The sequence below is a fragment of the Lynx canadensis genome, chromosome C1 (genome assembly GCF_007474595.2).
Source record: "Lynx canadensis isolate LIC74 chromosome C1, mLynCan4.pri.v2, whole genome shotgun sequence".
In the NCBI taxonomy this organism is placed as follows: Eukaryota; Metazoa; Chordata; class Mammalia; order Carnivora; family Felidae; genus Lynx; species Lynx canadensis.
Genome location: NC_044310.1, coordinates 75,649,739 through 75,670,142, shown reverse-complemented (window position 1 = coordinate 75,670,142; position 20,404 = coordinate 75,649,739). Strand labels below are relative to the sequence as shown.

General features: G+C 44.1%; 1 protein-coding gene across 4 annotated transcripts in view; it reads right to left on the bottom strand.

Moving 5' to 3' along the window:
• LRRC8D (leucine rich repeat containing 8 VRAC subunit D) overlaps window positions 1–20,404 on the bottom strand; it is a 122,719-nt gene that overhangs the window by 89,807 nt on the left and 12,508 nt on the right. For 3 of the 4 annotated variants that reach the window (XM_030323737.1, XM_030323739.1, XM_030323738.1), the window contains exon 2: window positions 9,768–9,919. The gene's annotated coding sequence lies outside the window, so the exon portion shown is untranslated. Of the gene's footprint in view, window positions 1–9,767; window positions 9,920–10,085; window positions 10,177–20,404 lie in introns of those variants that run through there. The other variant, XM_032594336.1, reaches the window with a different exon arrangement.

The following is a 20,404-nucleotide window of genomic DNA, read 5'->3' as shown; positions in this document are numbered from 1 at the left end:
TGTCAAGCAGGCTCCATGCTGACAGAAACCTCCCTCCCGACGTAGGGCTTGATCTCATGAACTGAGATCATGACCTGAGCTGAAATCAAGAGTCAAGTCACTTAACTGAGCTACCCAGGTGCCCCCACAGTCAGATGTATCTTCTCTTCCTCTCCCGTCCCAAAGGAATGACTGTCCCTGTTCCCTCTCACGATACCTCCTTTGATCGTGCATACACTCCAGATCGTATCTTTTCTGAAGCCTTACTCCACCACTCATTCTCTCTTCTTCTACTTTTGGTTACTCTCTCCGCCTATTCTCAAACAAAATACAAGCTCTGGTCACAATTACACCTGAAAAATATTCCTTCATGGACAAATGTGTGCACACACGCTCCAATTGGTGCCTCCCCCTCAGTCCTTCCTCACCCTTGACTTAAGAACTCTTCCGACTACCGAATACCAACTGAATTTCTCATGGCCAAATCCAGGCTCCCACTTTCAGTCTTTGCTCTACCTGGCCTTCCCGGGGCCTCCCACAGACCTGAGAGCTTTTCCCTATTTACTACCCGGTGCTTTGGCCAGTTCCTTACCAGAGCTTCAGAGAACTTATCTCTAAAAGCCAGTAACGGGGCCACCCGAGGGGCTCAGTCGGTTGAGTATCTGACTTCAGCTCAGGTCATGATCTCATGGTTGGTGAGTTCGAGCCCCGTGTCGGGCTTTGTGCTGACAGTTCAGAGCCTGGAGCCTGCTTCAGATTCTGTGTCTCCTTCTCTCTCTGCCCCTCCCCTGCTTGCACTCTGTCTCTCTCTCCCCAAAATAAATAAACATTAAAAAATATATTTTTTAAATAAGGTAAATAAAAGCCAATAACATTAATGATTTCAGGGGATTTTATTCAAAGGACCATATGACAATAGACAGAAACAAGACAAAAACCCTAGTGCTCAAGCTTCCCATCGGTTTTGTTTGTACCATTTCCTGATCTTGTTTCGTTCTCCCCTTTTGTCTGTTGGTCTCTGGTCATAGGGCCATCCATCAGTGATCTCAGCTACATTCACAGCTACAGTCATCAGTTCCAGTCACTCCCCAAAGCACATCTCTGGCTGTGACTTCTCTCTAGGGCAAGGCCTCTCAAGATCAACTGAACGTCCCAGGGGCACCCCAACTTGACTCCAAACTGAAGTCACTACTCTCTCTCCAAACTTGCTCCTCTCATACTTTCCATTCTGACTAATGACACCATCAGCGAATTTTCCCAACCAGAAACATCAGGGGCCATCTTTCTTTTCCCTTCCCTCCCACTTTCCATTCAATCAGTAACCAATTCTCTCTCCTAAATGAGTTTCAAACCCATCCTCTCCTTTCCTTTCCCACCATGCTCAACGTAATTCTGGTCCTCACTACTTCCACCTGGGTTGTTTTATTTTTTTTTTTATTTTTTTTTTTTATTAAAATTTTTTTTTTTCAATGTTTATTTATTTTTGGGACAGAGAGAGACAGAGCATGAACGGGGGAGGGGCAGAGAGAGAGGGAGACACAGAATCGGAAACAGGCTCCAGGCTCTGAGCCATCAGCCCAGAGCCGGACGCGGGGCTCGAACTCACGGACCGCGAGATCGCGACCTGGCTGAAGTTGGACGCTTAACCGACTGCGCCACCCAGGCGCCCCTTAACACCTGGGTTGTTTTAATAGTCACTAGACTTCTCCCTGCTTCCTTTTCATGTACCTTAAGACCGTGACTTAAGCATTTATTTCATCTCTGGTCGGGAAAAAACACCACTACCAGAAATAGCATGTGTAGCCCTGGACATGGCTGGATCAAGAATCGAGGCCAAGATGTACCTCCAGCCCCCTTTCCCCTGCACCATGACCTCTCTGCTCCAGTCACTCATACTCTATGTTCCTCGCACATTGAGCTCATCAGGGCTCCGAACCTGGACTATTTCTTTCGTTTTTTCCCTTCTCTACAGCCTGGTAAGTAATCCTATCCCTCTAATAATCGGCACCAAAATCACCTCCTTCATGAATTCTTCCCTCACAAATAAGAAAGAATAAATCACTGCCTACTTTGTGCCCGATTCTATTATTATTTATCACAACGTACTGTGGTAAAGTGCCTCACTTTCTAAGTTCCAGTTAATGATTTATGTGTCTATCTTCTGAGGTCGGGCACTGTGTCATATTCACACTGTATCTTCAGCATTTAGCACAATGACTGGCACACAGCAGGTAGGAGGAAGAGAGAGAAGGGAAACTAAGATCTAGTAGTCTGGAGCTCAGCAAATGTCTGCTGAATGGATGAAGTAGCTTTGCTGTCAGTTATATTAGAATAATTGAATGAGAGAGGAGGCTGGTAAGACAGGTGGATCTGACAGCTGGTGAGGTGAGCATAAAGGAACCTGAATGAGAAATGGGAAATGTCAGCACAGATGAAGACCTCTCCTGAGTATGTAAGTTCAATCAGGTCAGTAGCTGGGGTTGTTATCATCAAACTTAGGTGAATACCTAATGAATCCTGTTTAAAGCACACTGGGAGAACAACTCCAACAGCCCAAGGGCATGGTCTTATCTGTCTAAGCAGGTTTTAGACTCTAGAACATTCTATATTATAACTTTATCGGACTTTGTGCAAGCTTAGTAAATTTCAGTAGACTGCAACCCTACATCCACAAAGCACCTATAAATAACTCCAAACAAAAGAAGAATAAAACATAGCCTATCACCCATATAATGCTAGACCTGATGGCCAAGAAGAATATCTTTGGTCCAGGCAACCATGCTATGCAGTATCTATTCTGAGACCAAAATTTGTCCCCCACAGTAATTTCACATTTACTTACAATAATATAAGCCATGTTATATACAACATGGTTTCATGCCATTTCATCAACTAAGGAAAAAGGACACTATTCTGCACAGGCATGCAAATGCTTGTTTATCAAATCAAGTGATCCAGCATTCAGGGTGACATGTATTAGAGCCTGGAAGAGGGATGAGACCAAGTGATCTGAGAAGAGTGTGGAGCAAAGTAAACTTGGGGAAAACCAAGTCAACACTGGCAATGTTTTCCCAATAATAAACAGACATCTATAATCAACAGGTTTTCAAGAGTTTTCAGCCATGTATTACAGCATCACAAACGTTCACTCAAAAGCCATACTAGGAATGCACATCCCAGATCTATAAGTACATGCAAAGCACTAAAGAGGAAAGAGAAGGCTTTGAAGTGAGACCCCCCTGCCCTACATAGATAACCAAGTGTGGAAGGGAGCCATGTTGCTAAAAAAATAAAACTGAGAAAGAAATGTAACGTAAGGAATGTTAAATTACATTACTAAATAATGCTCCCAGTGAAGTAAACACATTTCTAGAAGACGTCTGCAGGTGTTAAGAGTTAACACACACAGAAATAACAGCAAGAAATCTACCTAAAATAATGTATTTTTGAACTTTATTTTTTTAATGTTTGAGAGAGACAGAGAGAGAGAGCGTGTGCATGCGTGTGCACAAACATGAGCAGAGGGGCAGAGAGAGAGGGGGAGAGAGCAGGCTCTGTGATGTCAGTGCAGAGCCCAACACAGGGCTCAACCCCACAAACCATGAGATCATGACCTGAGCCACCCAGGTGCTGCTATTTTTGAACTTTTAAATTTATATCAATCTTGGTAATATAAATGTACATGTAACAAGACATATTTGAAAGCCATAATAATTTTAAAAGGGTATCAATGACCCAGGAACACACAATTAAGTCACCTAAACAAATGAGAGATCTCAGAAAGAGATCTCTATCAATATACACTTATATGCTAGAGGCAGCACCAACTGTAGAGAAAGAGTAGATTATTTCGGAAACAGTGTTGGTCAAATTGACTCACAACATGACCAGTTTTTAAAAAATAAAAATGCGCATGCTGGTGTGACTCAGTCGGTTCAGTGTCCGACTCTTGATTTTAGCTCAGGTCATGATCCCAGAGTCGTGAGATTGAGCCCTGAATCTGACTCTACGCTGGGCTTAAGATTCTCTCTCTTCTGGGGTGCCTGGGTGGCTCAGTCGGGTAAGTGTCCGGCTACGGCTGAGCTCATGATCTCACGGTTTCTGAGTCTGAGCCCCACGCCGGGCTCTGTGCTAACAGCTCAGAACCTGGAGCCTGCTTCAGATTCTGTGTCTCCCACTCTCTCTGTCCCTCCCCCACTCATGCTCTGTCTCTCTCTCAAAAATAAATAAACATTAAAAAAAAATTTTTTAAAGATTCTCTCTCTTCTTCTCCCTCTGCCCCTTCCCCACTTATGCTCTCTCTCATTCACAAATAAATAGTTTCTACCTCATATATTAAATTCCAAATAGTTTAAAAACTCAAGAGTAAACCTATAAAACTTGAATAAAGTGAGGGAAGACTAAACCATGGTATGATCCTAGAACAGGGAAGGATTCCTGAAATGACTCAATCACAGACCACAATAACATTAAAAACGGATGGGTTCACCTACATTAAAATTAAAGATTTTTGTTGTTGCTAATGAAAGTCACCCTACACAGTTATCAGGCGAGTGACATACTGGGAGAAAGTGTTCACAATACCCAAAGCAGAGAAGGGATTCGTTTCTAGAATATACAGGAATGCTAGAAGAATTCTTTCAAAGAACTTATCAGAAAAGGGCAAGAGACCTGATTCACAGAAAAGGGAAATTAAATCAAGCAAAAGGAAGGGATGCTCAACCTCACTTGTAGTCATAAAAAGGCAAAATTAAACTATGAGGTACAAATAACATCTATCAGATTGGCCAACATCAGGAAATTTGTTAATAAAAAAAGAAATCATCATGCAGTATTGGTGGCGATACAAACCTGCCAACAAACTGCAGAGTTTCCAGTAAAACCAATACGCTTAACATCCAGCTGGGCTGCTTGTGGCCAATATTGCCTCAAGACACTCTCACCAACAGAGTCAATATATCTAGGCTTTTTAGGGAAAAAAATGAATACATACTGTGCGAAAGCCAAAAATATTCATAAAAACCTTAACTCTTCCACGTCCCTAATTTCCTAATGCCTTTATATGCTCTGTGGCTGTAACTTAACCCCTGCTGAGAGGGCAAAGTTAAACTTAAGACTAAACGAAGTGTGATCATTTCTCTACACTAGGGAGGTTAAGGACAGGAAGAAGCAGATATAAAGGAGGGACGGTTTTAGCATGGGGAATCAGAAATCTGGATCCCAGTCCAGGGCTTCACTTGTTTCTGTGAACGGGTAAGCTATAATTTCTGCCTGCCTCAGTTTCCTCACCTATAAAACAGGGAGATTATCCACCGTGCACAACACCAGGAGGATTAGAGACAATCCATGTAAAGGTCTAGCACACATGAAGTGTTCATTAAGTAGGAAGTGATTTTTTTTGTTGTTGTTTAATCAGAAAAGAAGACATTATGCACTAACCTTAATAAGTTTTGGTGCTCGGCCTATCCTGTCTTTAACAGAACACCAAAACCACAGAAACAGGCATGGAAACCAAAGAGACCGATTCAGTAGGAACTTATGTGTCCATTTTTTCCACCAGGAAATAAGGATAAATAATATCTCTTTCCACGTACTTATCAAAAACTGTAAAGGTTAAGGTTGAGAGGAAGCTTCTTTTAGCTTCTGGGAAATGAAAATAAGGCTGCTGCTGGTGGTACTTAAGCCAGTGGCGATTATTCAACTGGTGTCAGTCCTAACTATATTAACGTAAGGAAAGGATATTCACAGAAGTAATGCAGGGAAAATGGTCTTACAAGAATTCCCGTTATCCATAACTGAGTACTTCTAAGACCTCAAAGTTGACCATGAAAAACAATTAACCTGGAAACAAAATCAGATTCAAAGTCAGGACTTTACACATCATCTATTTAATGTACAAGAAAGACAGAGATCGGTATCTTGATAATCTGACGGCTAACAGACTATACATTTAAATCACCATTTCGCCATCCCTAGCCCGGAGCAGTTGTTTTACTTTGGTCCTGATTTTCCAGCCCATGGACTTCAAGGTGCTGGCAGATTTCAGTGCACTGAACCCACGTCTCACATAGATATACACTCCTACTGTGTAAGTACAAGAAGATGTTATAGGCATTATTTACACTATATATTCAGCTGAGTGATACATAGTATCTCTGTCACTCAATATTAGCAATCATCAGAAATAAGAAGTAAAACTCTAAGCAAATCAAAATCTTTGAAATCTTTAAGTATTAATAAAAGCTTCCCAATTTGCGTGAAGGGTTGAGAACCACTGCTTTAAAGCTTGCAATTTCCAATAGAAGACAATTTTTACTATATAATGGACATGAAAAAACCAGAAGGTTTTGAAAAAATGAAAATGCTAACACAATCAATCTCTACTCTAGCCCTCTCTTGGTCATAAACTTCTCCTTGGCATTTAACATCAAAGCTAATATGCTTTCATTCCTATTCACAAGCTATTGGAACTGTCCCAGACAGACAGAAATGGCAGTACATTGTTTATTAAGAAAAAATACATATTTCATTCCTCATTTATAAAAGAAAGACCACTTACTTTATCTCTTTCCTCTCCCACCTTCTCCCCTTCTGATACTTGGTACAATTCTAAGGAACAGAAGTTATAGATCACTACAGATACTCTGTTGAAGACAAAATAAATATTGCATGCAGCATCTCCCAGTAAAAACGTACTCTCAATTTTATGTTCTTCTTAATGCCGCATAAAATACTAGCTAAAGAAAACCTTAACTTTAAGCATCACAAAGATAAGAAGAAATAAACTTATTTCCATCTGGAGAACACTACAAAATTACTTAACATAGAATTTAAAGCATACATGGATTTGCTATTGTTGTTCTGTAATATGACCTTTTCTTTCTTTTTTATAATCTCTATGCTCAACATAAGGCTCAAACTCACAACCCCAAGATCACGCTCTACTGACTGAGCCAGCCAGTCACCCCTGTGATATGAACTTTACTGTGGGTATCCTGAACTGGGGTGGGGAGTTGCAGGGCCATATATGGTGGTAGTATGTTATGTATGGCAGTGGGCTGTAGAGACAGTCCCACACATCATTTCATAATTTATTATTTCTTTTCTGGGACATAAAGTGTTCTAGGGTTAAACCAGAAGTACTGCTTTTCTGTTCTAAAAAACAATCTGACCCTTCAAAAAGAGACAGTTTACTAAGACTTGACATAAAATATCTGTAAATTAAAATATGCCATTAGAATTCTGGCAGCAGAAAACAGATCAGATTGATACAAACACAGCTAAATCTAGTGACTAACACAGAGGAAGTGTAAATGTCAGATGTGGGAACAAAACAAAACAAAACAAAAACCCCTCAGCTCTGGGTAGAGGTTATGGGAAAAGATCCAAAGACGTAGGTAAGGCTAGTCTGGAGTCGGTCATTACCAGCTTGCTGGGAATAGCGAAAGACCACCTGAATCAGCATGGACATCCCTTTCTCAGGCAGCAACTTTCCAGATTACAGATGTGCCAAGGACGTGTTCATCAAAAGATGTCCCGGCATCTCCATTTACGTAGTCCCATTTTACAAGTCCCATTTCCACAGCCTCAGTTTCCTCTCTCCACAAAACAGAGTGAACAAGACCTGTTTCACCAGACTATGAAAGGGAGTAACAAATTATAAATGCGATCTAGAAAATGTGCTTGTCAACAGAAAATGAAGAGCTCTTAAGATCAATTATCATTATTTCTGGGTTATTACTTAATATTATTAAATTTTCCTAGGGTGGGAGCAAATCCTGTCTCTAAACAGGGTATGAGTTTGGAGAGTCACAAAAGCTGTTCTATTTTATCTTGAAGCAGAGCACCTGAAGCTGAAGATACTCCTCAAATAAATTAACGAACTGGAAAGCCAGGAGTATACTTGGGTATAAAAAGAGAGACAAAACACTATGGTTGTACAGGTCTTTCAAGAGTCCCTCTCACTGACTTGTTTTAATCATGTCATGTATCTGGCAAAGAGAAGAGGCCTAAACACGGACATATCACAATGAGATTCAAATTTAAGACATCCAAGTCCATCTATCTAGAAAAAGATGAAATTAATTGCTCAGTTCTCACAGTGTATCTTGGCTATTTACTGCTAACGCAATTATGCCAATTACTGATACTATCGCAACACTCAAAGCAGCTGCTTTCTAAAAGGGATTAAAGTTCTGAGGGACTATTGGAATAATGGGATCACAGAATTAAAATCACTGATGACAGGCGTTAAAAAAGGGAGAGAGAGGGTGGTACAAATTTACCAGGCTACCTGACCACAAAAGATTTTCCTTTCAAAGCAAAATTAGTTATGTAGGGGAATATATTTTATTACAAAAGGTACAAATTAGAATAGTATAGCCAGCATATGACATCACGAATTTAAATCCACAGCGAACGCTACTCCCTGATGAAGCTTAGCCTCCCCATAAGGTGAAGGAGTTAATAAGTGCACCTGGTAGTGGGATTCTACACACTCCCTCCAACGCTGTAGAAAGAGACCCTTCTTGACTTGCCTCCTCTCTAGTCCTCTGCTCACGTCCCTTCCTCTAAGAGTAGGAAGACGCTACTGGCTTTAACACTGTTCAAACATTGCATTTGAGGCCAATCTCGCCATCAAACTGATTCTTCTCAACTATCCAACCTCCGTTAGTGGCTCTCCACCAGACTGGAGTTTCACCAGGTAGATAAATATAGGCGGAGAAACAAGGCCAGGCTTTCATTAGGGGAGAAGTCAATTTGACTTAGTCTGCAGAGACCGGAGCTGCCAGGGAAATGAAGAAGCACTAAGCCTGCGCATGAAACCACCCTCTTCTCGAGCAGTTTGTGCTCTCCGCCTGGGAACATCCGAGATGCAGCAAGACACAGATGTGAAATTATAAACTACTTGGTGAATGCGAGAAGTCATTCTCCATTTTCCTCTGATGGAAAATGGAATATAATGAATAAAGACGTCTGGCTCATACCTTTAAGAGTACCTTCTGTCTGAGCGAGGGAGCCTGGCTGAGAGAAACCACAACTGGAGTTAAGCAGCCAGACACCAGACTAAACACCTCAGAAGTAGCTGTCCCTCATTCCTGGTCGCTACCTTTCCAGTGCATGTCTACATCACTAATTCCCTCTGTTCTGAAAGCCTGGCTCCAACCACCCCCCCAACCCCCCCCCAAAAAACAGAAACAAAACAAAACAAACAAACCCACCAACAGACAGCAAGGCTCCGCTGAGGAGGTGGGCTTTCGGAAGCCGCGCACCAAGACTCTTGCTCCCCTTTCCACCTTACACCTCGCTCACCCTCTCTCTCTCCCTAGGTCCCACTTCTCACACGCTACCCTTCCTAACATCCAAGCCTCCCAGAGACTTCGGAGCAACAGAGCGCCCCGCTTCGGGCAGCAGTGGCGGGAGGAGGCGGCGGTGAGGGCGGAGAGGGCAGCTGGGGACTCGGGGAAGCCTCCCGGGCAAAGGCAGCCCCGCCTGGAAAGCGCCTGCCTAGGCTAAGTAAGCCCGGGCAGGTCCCGCAGGCGTCAGGCAGCGCAAAGCCCTCCCGCCCTCCAGGGGCGGGGGACCAACACGCCCGGGGCAGCAGGCCACAGTTGGGCAGAGACCCCTGGGGACGAAGGCGGGCAGGGGGGTGCCACCAGGCTACCGCGGCACGCACGCGAGTGAGGCTGCGGCGCGGACCTGGAGAGCAGGCTCGGCGGCACCCAGGGGCGGCGGCCAGTGACAGCCCAGCGCCCGGCCCGCAGGCTCCCCGACCCGGCCCCACGCACCTGGACCAGGCGGCCACCCTGCTCCCTCAGGGCGCTCTCCGGGGACTTGGCTTCCGGGGGGAGGGGGGCGCTCCGCAGGCTGGCACCAGCGGCGACAGAGACTTCACTCCTCCATCCTGGGACCCGGCACGTTACAGACAGCCGTGCACTTCCTGTTTGAAAACACAGGGGAGAGAAAGAGCGAGAGATCCGAGTGTTGGCAGAGTGGAGGGAGGGGCGCAGACCCGCGCGAGGGAGGACACAGGGGGGCTGCGGGTTGCATAACTACCGCCGCCCCCGCCCGCCTCGCCATGGTCCCTCCGGGCGCTGTCCTCTGACCCGCTACACCGGCTTCTGGCGAGGTGGCTCCCCGAGGCCCGGGCCTCCCCCTGCCGGAGGCCTCGCGGCCGGAGCGCTCGCAGCCCTTCCGTTTCCAGCCCCTGCCTCGGTTCTCCCCTCCCCACAAGTACCGAGTCAATGGACTGCACGCTTCCTCCCGAGCGCGCAGAGCGCGGTGCCGCGTGTAGTCTGCCTCCGTTTTCCTCCTTTCCTTTCCTCTCCTCCCCGCCCCCGCCCATGGAACAAAATCGCCTAGGGGAAGGTGTAAAGACGGGACCCAGCCTTTCCAGGGAGTGGAGGATGGATTTATGCAAAATTGTAAAGCGCATAGCCACATCCCAGTATATTCACTCCAGCTCAGCAACTGAAAGACCCGAGGATGGGAGGAAATTACTTGTCTTGCGCCTGGCTGAGTCAAGAGAGCGTGCACACCGCCGCGAACTTGGGGTGGAGGGGCGGGGAGAGCGTTCCAGGGGGGCTACGGTCTCTAGGCGCACCAACCTCAAGCTCACAGTCCCCTAACATGACAGATACCAATCCCACACAGAAGATAGTGGTATAGTGCGTTCTTTCAATGAACAACTAAGGATTTCTCTGTGCTTATGAAATCAGAAAGCAGTTCCAAAATTCTGAGTTTGGGTTGATTGTGCTACCCTCTGACTTTGGTGAACTTCGGGGTAATGTTTAAAAATTAATAAACAGATGGTTTAAGAATCTGCTATATACAGAGCATGCCAGCCCTAGGAGTTTGTATGTGCGTTTAGTGCCTGGTTTCTGGACTTCCAGATGTGGATGGCTTCATCTGTACCCTCTCTGTCCTTGCACACAAATCTCTTGGGTTACAAGGTACTTACAGGCCTGTCTTGGATAAACAGCTCCTTTTGTCACAAGCTGATGGCTTAAATAAAATTTATTCATGTTTCAAAACTCAACATGGAGAGTAGGACAATTATTCTATATAAAAAGCCAAATTTTGACTGAAGTAGAAATTGATGGACATTAAGTTCCTACTCTTGGCTAGACAGCATCTCATTTTAATCAGCTCTTAGTTTCAACATTTCCCAACAGATCTATGAATGTCCTATTCTCCTATTCCCAACTGAGGAAATAGGGTCAGAGAAGTTAAGTAACTGTCCTGATGTCTCAGCTAGAAAGTGGTCAAATGGAGAGCTGAATAACAGGTCTTTCCTAAGTATAAAATCTGGGCCATTTCCTCTACACTCTGCTAATTCTCAAAACAATAGTGAATCCTGGGAGACAAATCAAGCCCAGTGACCATCTGTGATCCATTTCTTTATCTCTAAATGATTCTGCAATTTACATGCTATAACCCTGTTCGACTACCTAGGGTCCTTACCCACCTCAATAATATGTACCTTTATTACCCAAGCAGAGGACACGGTGCTCTTCCCCAGTGCCTACGACTGGCTCTTTCAGCCTTTTCAGAATTACTCAATGGCAAAAGTTCAAAAGGTTCTAGAACAGCCACTCTTATGCCAAGGTACAAAGTCTGTGCAAGTTCAGAACCTAATCAGCTGACTAATATTTGTTCCCTGAATTCTTTTTCTCTAACTGGGATTTTTTAAGAGGGAAAATAAAACAACATACATATGACCTCAGCTTTGAGTGAAACTGTTGAAATTCTCTCCTTTTCTATTCCTCTCTGCTTCAGCGCTTAGCTCACACTCACCTGTAATAGTATGCTATTGCCCTCCTGACAAGCCAAGAAATAGAGCACATATAGAAAGGCGATTAAGAATCTTGGCAATGGCAAGACCCCAGGCACCTGCAGAGAGTGAAGGAGAAAGTTTATCCTGTCTCCAGATGAACTGCATCTCACCTGCCCTTGCCTGCCCCCTCCCTGAGCACACTCGGCAGTAGGAGTGTGCGCAGGTGCACAGCAAGAGCAGTTCAAGAGGGGCAGCGGGGGCCGGGTGGGGGCAGAGATACATCCCCATCCTTCAGGCATGCCCAGTCTAATGAGGGCTTGTCACTACAAACTTCTGAGGGGTCTCAGCATCCTTTTAGGGTCCCGCTGGGCCCTGGCTGCCACCTTTTCCTTCTCCCAGTCCTTGGCCTCCCTAGACTTGTCAATTCTTCATCTCTTTTCAGATCTCTTCATGTCTTTCATCCTTTTTCCCAAAGCACTACCATATCCCCCCCTCCATAAAGTACACGGTGGGAAGGCAACAGAAAGGAAGGCACGTAGCTCAGAACTGTTCTCACTTCTCTCTCATTTAAAAAAAAACCTGTCAATGTTACCATGTTTTTGAGGACACAATTCTATTTTAAAATACATTTTTGGGGGCTCCTGGGTGGCTCAGTCAAGCACAACTTTGACCGAGGTCATGATCTCAGGGTTCATGATTTCGAGCCCCATGAGGGTGTCTCTGCTGTCAGTGCAGAGCCTGCTTCAAATCTTCTGTCTCTTCTCTGTCCCTCTCCCACTCATGTGTGTGTATTCTCTCTCAAAAATAAACATTAAAATAAAATAGATACAATACAATACAATACAATACAATACAATACAATACAATACAATACAACACAATACAATACATTTTGGTAACCCTGCCTTCATTGGTTACTCATTAGGACTCCAAGAGCCTAGAAGGAAAACCTCTGAAGAAAAAGTGAATTCCTAAGAAAATCCAAAGGAAACATGCTTAAATTAACTTGCATGGATCCCAAAGTTTACAGTTTGGATAATACATACAACACTCCTATGACTGCATCAGTCCCACACATGCTTCCTAAGAGCCACAAGGTCTAAGTACCATATCATACTTTCCCATTGTTCAGCTATTCTCCTGCACCTTCTGTGTTTCTGTGTTTCATGGAGAAGTGTTTCTACCTTATACCTGTTGAGAAATAAATACACACACACACATACATTATGTATATCACAACCTCCTAGGAAGAGAAAAAATATGCTCCCCGGTAGGTACAAATCATGCCACAAGAGATAAAATTGATTTTGGAAGGATATTGGAAGTTCATTTTGAGAGTCTCCACCCCCTAGGTATGACAGTCCATGGATGAAGATGGCAACATTGTGAAAGCCATTTTGGAAGCTCCAAAGTAAGTGACGAGAGACAGCTTCTCTGAGGACTAAGAGGTGTGGAGGAGGAGATGATAAACTCATGTCTCAAATGATGCTGCTTATCTTCCTTCATCATAAAAAAGAAAGACAAAGACCTTACTTTGGTGGTTAAAAATGTTTGCCACAGATCTCTTTGTACGAGGACTCTTGGTCATTATTACGGCTGGATTTTGCAAACAAGAAAAAGAAAACTGACAAGCTGTCTGGTCACCTAAGAGACGGTCTCTCTCTGTACTCGCAGCCTTCAGTCAGTGTCCTTGTCTGTCTGCACTTCCAGGATGGCACCTGGAACAGGCTTTTCGGTGAAGGAGGTCTCTGGCACTCACACTCACCTCCCAGCCTTTGCAGAACCTGGGCCATGGCTTTCAAGGAAGACGTCCTCGGAGCCAACTGGCTGGCTAGACTGGCATCTACCCACAGAGGGGTATGAGCCATTTTCCAGGAGCCAGAGTGTCATTTCCCACGGCAGAAATGTAGTAAAGGGGTACACACCATTTTAAAAAATTCTGCCTGCACGATGGTTTAGGGTCCCTTCTGGGCACAGGGGTTTCCTGGCTTTGAAGGAGCTGAGAAGGAAAGCACTGCTTGGAGCACCCCATGGCAGGACTTCGAAAAGCCAGCCACAGAGGAGAAACACAGGGCCAGGGTGACTATAGACCTGGGCTGGTAGACCTCTCTGCCCAGTGCCCCAGGGTCACAGGCTTCCAATCACACATTGGAACTCACCCAGGCTGCACAGAATTAGGAACTTGACCTGGGGGCCCTCACATGCCCTGCCTCACTGAATTTGCAGAACTGCCTTTACAGGGAAGGGTCGCTAACCCTATGTGAGAAGAAGCAGTGGGGCTCACAGATGTTAAGTCATTTTCTCAAAGCAGCAGGTAATGGAGCTAAAACTCAGCCTGGGTCTGAACTTCCTCCTTTTAATTAAAGAGAAACGAGTGGGTGCCTTTTTGGCTGTGGAGTTATAGTTCTGTGCTACACAACTTTTACTCAGAAGACTCTTACTTACTTTTCAAACCCAACTTGTAATGTTCCCTTAGCTGCATCATGTGGCTTCATCACCTTGCCAAATTTTTGTAAAGTGTAAATTGTAAATGTGTATTTTGCAACAGGCCAACTCATTTTAAACCCTGGCAATGCAAGTCCATACAAATTAGGTTACATATGCTCTTGGGCTGTGGCTGAATATTACTTCATGAAATAATAAAGAAGACAGATCTACAGGTCAAACTGTGATGATCAAAATTTCAATACATTTTTTCCTAGTCTCTCTCTCATTCTTCAGTTAGTATGGAAATATATAATAAAGTAGTCCATCCTGGCTGATGGGCAGTCACTTAAAGAGCGTAAGTATGAAAGAATAGCAAGAAACGACATAAGTTTGACTAAATGCAAATACCTGTACACAAGTTAAGAGTATTCAAAATGGTTCTGGCACAAACTGTTAGCCGTGGACAGCCGTGGGTTATTTACTGACTGCTGACTGTGATGTGTATTGTGTAGACTAAATACTGCCCTATAAGACATTTTTCTTTGGAAGGCACGTTTTGTCTATTCATCTTCTGTAGTGAGTATTTCTACTTCCTTATTAAAAAAAATATTTAGGGGCGCCTGGCTGGCTCAGCCAGGCCAGCATGTGACTCTTGATCTTGAGGTTGTAAGTCTGAGCCCCACGTTGAGTGTAGAGCTTAGTTAAAAACAAAGTCTTAAAAAAATTTAATTCTCTTTGTGCATCCATTTAAAAAATAATATATGAAAAATCCAACAACTTAAAAGGATTGCTCCTAACAAGTCAAATAAATAAAACTTACACTACCAACAAAATCGTGTTCTTAAAAAGGATTTAAAAAATACATAAACATCATAAACATCTGTACACATCTGAAGGTACCAAATTATAGGAGCTGAGAGGGAATAATTCACACACATCACTGTTCTAGTGAATATATCAATTCTCAATTATCTATTATAAAGAAATCCTTTTTAATGGGGCACCTGGGTGGCTCAGTCGGTTACGCTTTAGACTTCAGCTCAGGTCATGATCTCACAGTCCATGAGTTTGAGCCCTGAATTGGGTTCTGTGCTGACAGCTCAGAGCCTGGAGCCTGCTTCAGATTCTGTGTCTCTCTCTCTGCCCCTCCCCTGCTCAGGCTCTGTCTCTCTCTCAAAAATAAAAACATAAAAAAATTTTTTTTAGGGGCGCCTGGGTGGCTCAGTCGGTTAAGTGTCCGACTTCAGCTCAGGTCACGATCTCGCGGTCCGCTGGTTCGAGCCCCGCGTCGGGCTCTGGGCTGATGGCTCAGAGCCTGGAGCCTGCTTCCGATTCTGTGCCTCCCTCTCTCTCTGCCCCTCCCCCGTTCATGCTCTGTCTCTCTCTGTCTCTCTCTGTCTCAAAAATAAATAAACGTTAAAAAAAAATTTAAAAAAAAAAAAATTTTTTTTTAAATGTTTTTAATGTTTATTTTTGAGAGAGAGACAGAGCACCAGCAGGGGAGGGGCAAAGAGAGAGGAAGACACAGAATCTGAAGCAGGCTCCAGGCTCTGAGCTGTCAGCATTGAGCCTGATGTGGCTCATGACCTGAGCTGAAGTCGGAAGCTTAACTGAGCCACCCAGGTGCCCCTATTATAATGGAATCTTAAAGGAAAAAAAGTAATTTATGGATAACCCTAAGGTGGCAAAATCGGATAGTTTGATTTAATTTTCTTTCCTTTACTTGTAATGGAATGGCTAAGGCAAACAGCACAAAAGAGTAACAAAATACCTAGAAAACCCAGAAACGTTATTATAAACTTCTGAAAGATTATTCACCAATGTTTAAACTAAACCTAACTAAACAAATTTTAGCCACTTTACATACACTGACTCAATTATTCCTGATAACAACCCTATGAGGTAGGAATTACCACTACCTCTGTATTACAGATCAGGAAACAGACAAAAAGATAACAATTTGTCCGAAGTAACACCGTTAGCAAATAGCAGAACTCGGGCAGCCTGGCTGGCCACAGAGTCTACTTTTAACCAACACATTTTACTACCAATAAAGTACAATTAGATGGGGCTTGTTGTTTCCAGCATGAAAGTTCGTGGGGAGAATAGTCCCATGGGTATGGCACATGAAAGGCTCAGAGTTTTTCCTTTTTGCAGCAAAAAGTGGTTGAAGGGGCTCAGAGATACACAGCCCACTACATGTTGCTAAATAAATGAATGCAGGAAAGGAAAGGATATCTGCAGAATGGAAAAGCCAGGGAGAAGAGCTGCTTCCTCGCCTTGAGCAGAATCCTGGACTGCGAGGCTCCAGGACTGCCTGGCTACAGCACAAGTGAGTTAGCAACGGAAGGGAATCCAAGGATCCCCGTGTACTTTGATCTTTCTGAAGCATTTGATACAGTGTGCCATGAAATCAGGATCACTAAATCAACTGAAACTTATGTGGCAACAAGAACCACCCAGGAGTTAAGCAGCTAGAAAGAAAAACACTGGCCGGATCTACTGGTATGGTGAAGAAAAGAACCGTAAGGAACAGTTTTCAAAAGCAACTCAGAAATTACTCACACCGTTATAATCAAATGCGCACATGACATTAATTTGGGAGGTGTAAAAAGGGCAAATGAGGGCGAGCCAATGGAGTCCGTTAAATTAACCGAGGGGTGAAGAAAAACAAGGAATTCAGTTTCATTTTTGTGCTCCTTTTAATTTTCAGGGAGGGGCTGGGATGTCCGATGGGCGCTAACCACCTCTAGACCTGAAATGCCAACACTGAGCTAAGTATAAAGTAAGCAACAGCGAATTGGAGAGGTTTAGGATTTGGGGGCCTTAGGTCTGAACTTTAAAAAGCATGCTCCTATTATTCCACACACCATCAATACAGTTCCATGAGAAATAATATTCCTTTCAACAAGAAGACTTTGTTAGCAAAATTCAAAGAAACGAAGGGGCTCGAAAGCTGAATTTGGAGGTCGGATGAAAAAGTCAGTCAGTGGTGTATGTATAATCTGGCCCCACTACAAATATGCCACACAGGCAGGAGGTCATGAGAATGGTTTGCAGACACCCGGCAGGATAAAGAACAGTAGAGAAGGAAGAGAGAGGAGAGCTAAAACTTGGACTAACATTATTTTTTTAAGCATAAATTATAATTTCAAATTTCTTTAATCTTGAGAAATCGCTTCTCCCTTGGTAGAACTGTTTGCGTTCCCAGCAGAAACTAAACTTTAAACGTCAATAGTTGATTTAGAACTCAAGAAAGGGGAGTAAGGGAGATCTGCAACATTTGGAAAAAAAAAGGCTTCGGTTCAGGCTGGGTCCCAGGAAATGGACAAGTGAGCAGCATTTCGGCCAACTCCTAAGAGACTGAAGTGAACTGTGAGCACTGAGCCACCCTGCCTGAGGCAGTGGACTCCAGAACTCACATCCTGAGAGACTGCACTGATGAACAGTCACCGAGAAAATCCTACATATTCCATTTCCCTCTAAATAAAAGAAAAAGGGCAAACAGAACACACAGGCATAAAGATTAGAGCCATACTACATTCTAGACATGAATGGGAAAATTTATGTGGAAATGACCCTGTTCTGAGATTATTATTTCAGATTTATAGAGCATATAAGACAGATCTTCTCCAAGGTTTGATTACTGGCCCCCTCGCGTCGTTTCAAAATTATCCACACAATGACTGTTGGGCTCAGTCCAGCCCCAGTCGCCGATGTTCTAATGCCCACAGGACCTATTCCTGGATCTGGCCGCACTCAGAAGCACCTTTCGAATATAATCCTCCAGGCCAGGCCCCACCCCAGATTTACACCATCAGCATCACTGCTGGGGGTGAGTGCGCCATTCTGTTCATTTAAGGAACTCACAGTGACCTAAGGTGCAGCCCAGTTGGGGAATCCCTGCTGCAGACATTTACTCCTCTCTTCACGCTACCATCGATGAAGTCAGAGACTAGAGCAAATAAAGTCCCTTCTCGTGAACCTTTAGTGGAATAACCTTCAAAGGCAATGGAACGAAGTCCAAATTCTGTAGCAGGACACTCCAGGCCCTCAGTAACCTGTCCCAAACTGCTTTTCTGCTCTCCTTTTCTCCCACATCTCTCACTCTGTCACAGCATCAATTCCCCCAAACACACTGCATACTTCCTTTTTCATTTCCATACTTCACCACACCCACCCTGACGGTCCCAGTCTATTGCATCCTTCAAGGTCCTTTCTGAAACCATTCTTCTGTGTGTATGAAATCTTCGCTGGTCTTTACAGTCTCGGGGCACCTAGGTGGCCCACTCAGTTAAGCGTCTGACTCTTGGTTTTGACTCAAGTCATGATCTCACAGTTAGTGAGTTCAAGCCCCACATCAGGCTCTGTGCTGACAGGGCGGAGCCTGCTTGGGATTCTCTCTCTCTCTCTCTCTCTCTCTCTCTCTCTCTAAGTAAATAAATAAACTTAAAAAAAAAAATCAGTCTCTCTTTCCTCCAAGCAAATGTCCAAAAACTTTAGCTCATGCAGGGGTTACGGTATATACTGCATGCACACTGTGCTCAATTATACTACACTGTTCACACACCGGTCTCCTCCCTGAAAGCAGGAGGGAAATGTAACTCGTTTCATTCTGTGGATGAGAGACAGATCCAGGTTCAAAGTTTAGTTCCTCCAGGTACTTACTAGCACTGTAACCCTTGGTATGTTATTTAATCTTTATTTATTTTTGAGAGAGAGACAGAGAGACAGAGCATGAGCAGGGAGGGGCAGAGACACGGAGACACAGAATCCGAAGCAGGTTTCAGGCTCTGAGCTGTCAGCATGGAGCCCAAAGTGGGGCTTGAACTCACAGACTGTGAGATCATAACCTGAGCCAAAATCAGACGCTTAACTGACTGAGCCACCCAGGTGTCCAGACCCTTGCTAGGTTATTTAAACAGAGTGAGCCTCAATTTTGTAATCTTTGAAATGGAACAGCAACAACAAATGATACCTATCTCCATGACTGAAGTGAGGATAAAACATGAAAAATGTTTGGCTCAATATGGACCACCTAAAATGTCACCAAAATGACACCTATTTTTATTATTTTTTATTATTAATTTTTGTTTGTATCCTACTAGAATGTACCACAAGACACACTGCTCAAAAAGCATTTGCTTTCACCAAAAAAAACCAAAAAAAAAAAAGCATTTGCTTTCAGAGTAATAGGCAGTGATTTCCTAAAGGCCTCTTTTCCTCCAATTCTGTTCCGTTAGGAAAGGCATTTCGTAACGTTCCTAGTGACAAGTCATGTCTTATCCCCCTTTCTTTCCTTCAAAAACCAATGTACGAAATTCTAATGCACAAGCCCCGTCAGTGTCCCTCCTACTCCAGCCTGGCTTTTTGCTTTGAACTACAGTAACTGCCTGCAGCCACAGTGTCGCTGCCCAGAATCGCCCGCTTCACCCTCACAACAAACAGTACTTTGTAGGCAAACTGGAGGCAAGCCCAAAGTAGGAGGGGGAAAAGCCAAGGAAATGGAGTTTGGGCCAGAAACTGAGTCCACACCCACACTATCGTCCCCACTAGAACACAGGTAAGGGAAGAACAGGAAAGGGAAGAAGTTCAGATCAACACAAACCTTCCCAAGTACTCCCAAGCATCCACCTCACCGCTTACCCATGGAAAATGACTTCCACGGCTCACAAAGGACACACTGGTCCAGTCACTGCCTAACACACACAACTACTGTTGTTGATAAACTACTGTCCTGTATAACAGCACCTTACCCTCACGAAACCAGTCATATTGCCACTATTCACCCCCATCACTCCCAAGGGGATGAAATCCAAGTCCTGTGAAATCCAAGGTCATATGGTCAGTAGAAGAAAGGGCGAGGACCAGAACTCAAGTCCCTAAGCTCCAGACTCATGGACCTCCCACTGCCTTACATTAAGTGTGAAAAACAATTTTTTTTTTTTTTAGGGTTCTCAGAAGCATTCCAAACCCACTAGTTGTAAAGGTAAACGTAAAACAGCTTTCGTGCTCTTAAAAACGATTCTGGTGCCAAGAGTGAGGGTTGTGACAGCAGCAAGGCCCCAACGGCAGCCCCGAGGATGAGCGGTCCGAGATGCTAGCACATGGTTCCAGGAAGATCTTCAGCTTTCTGTTCCTGGATGGAAACAGCTCCTGACAACTCTGTTCATTCTGTTTGTGGAGGAGCAATTAGGGAAGGAGTATAATACTCATTCTTTT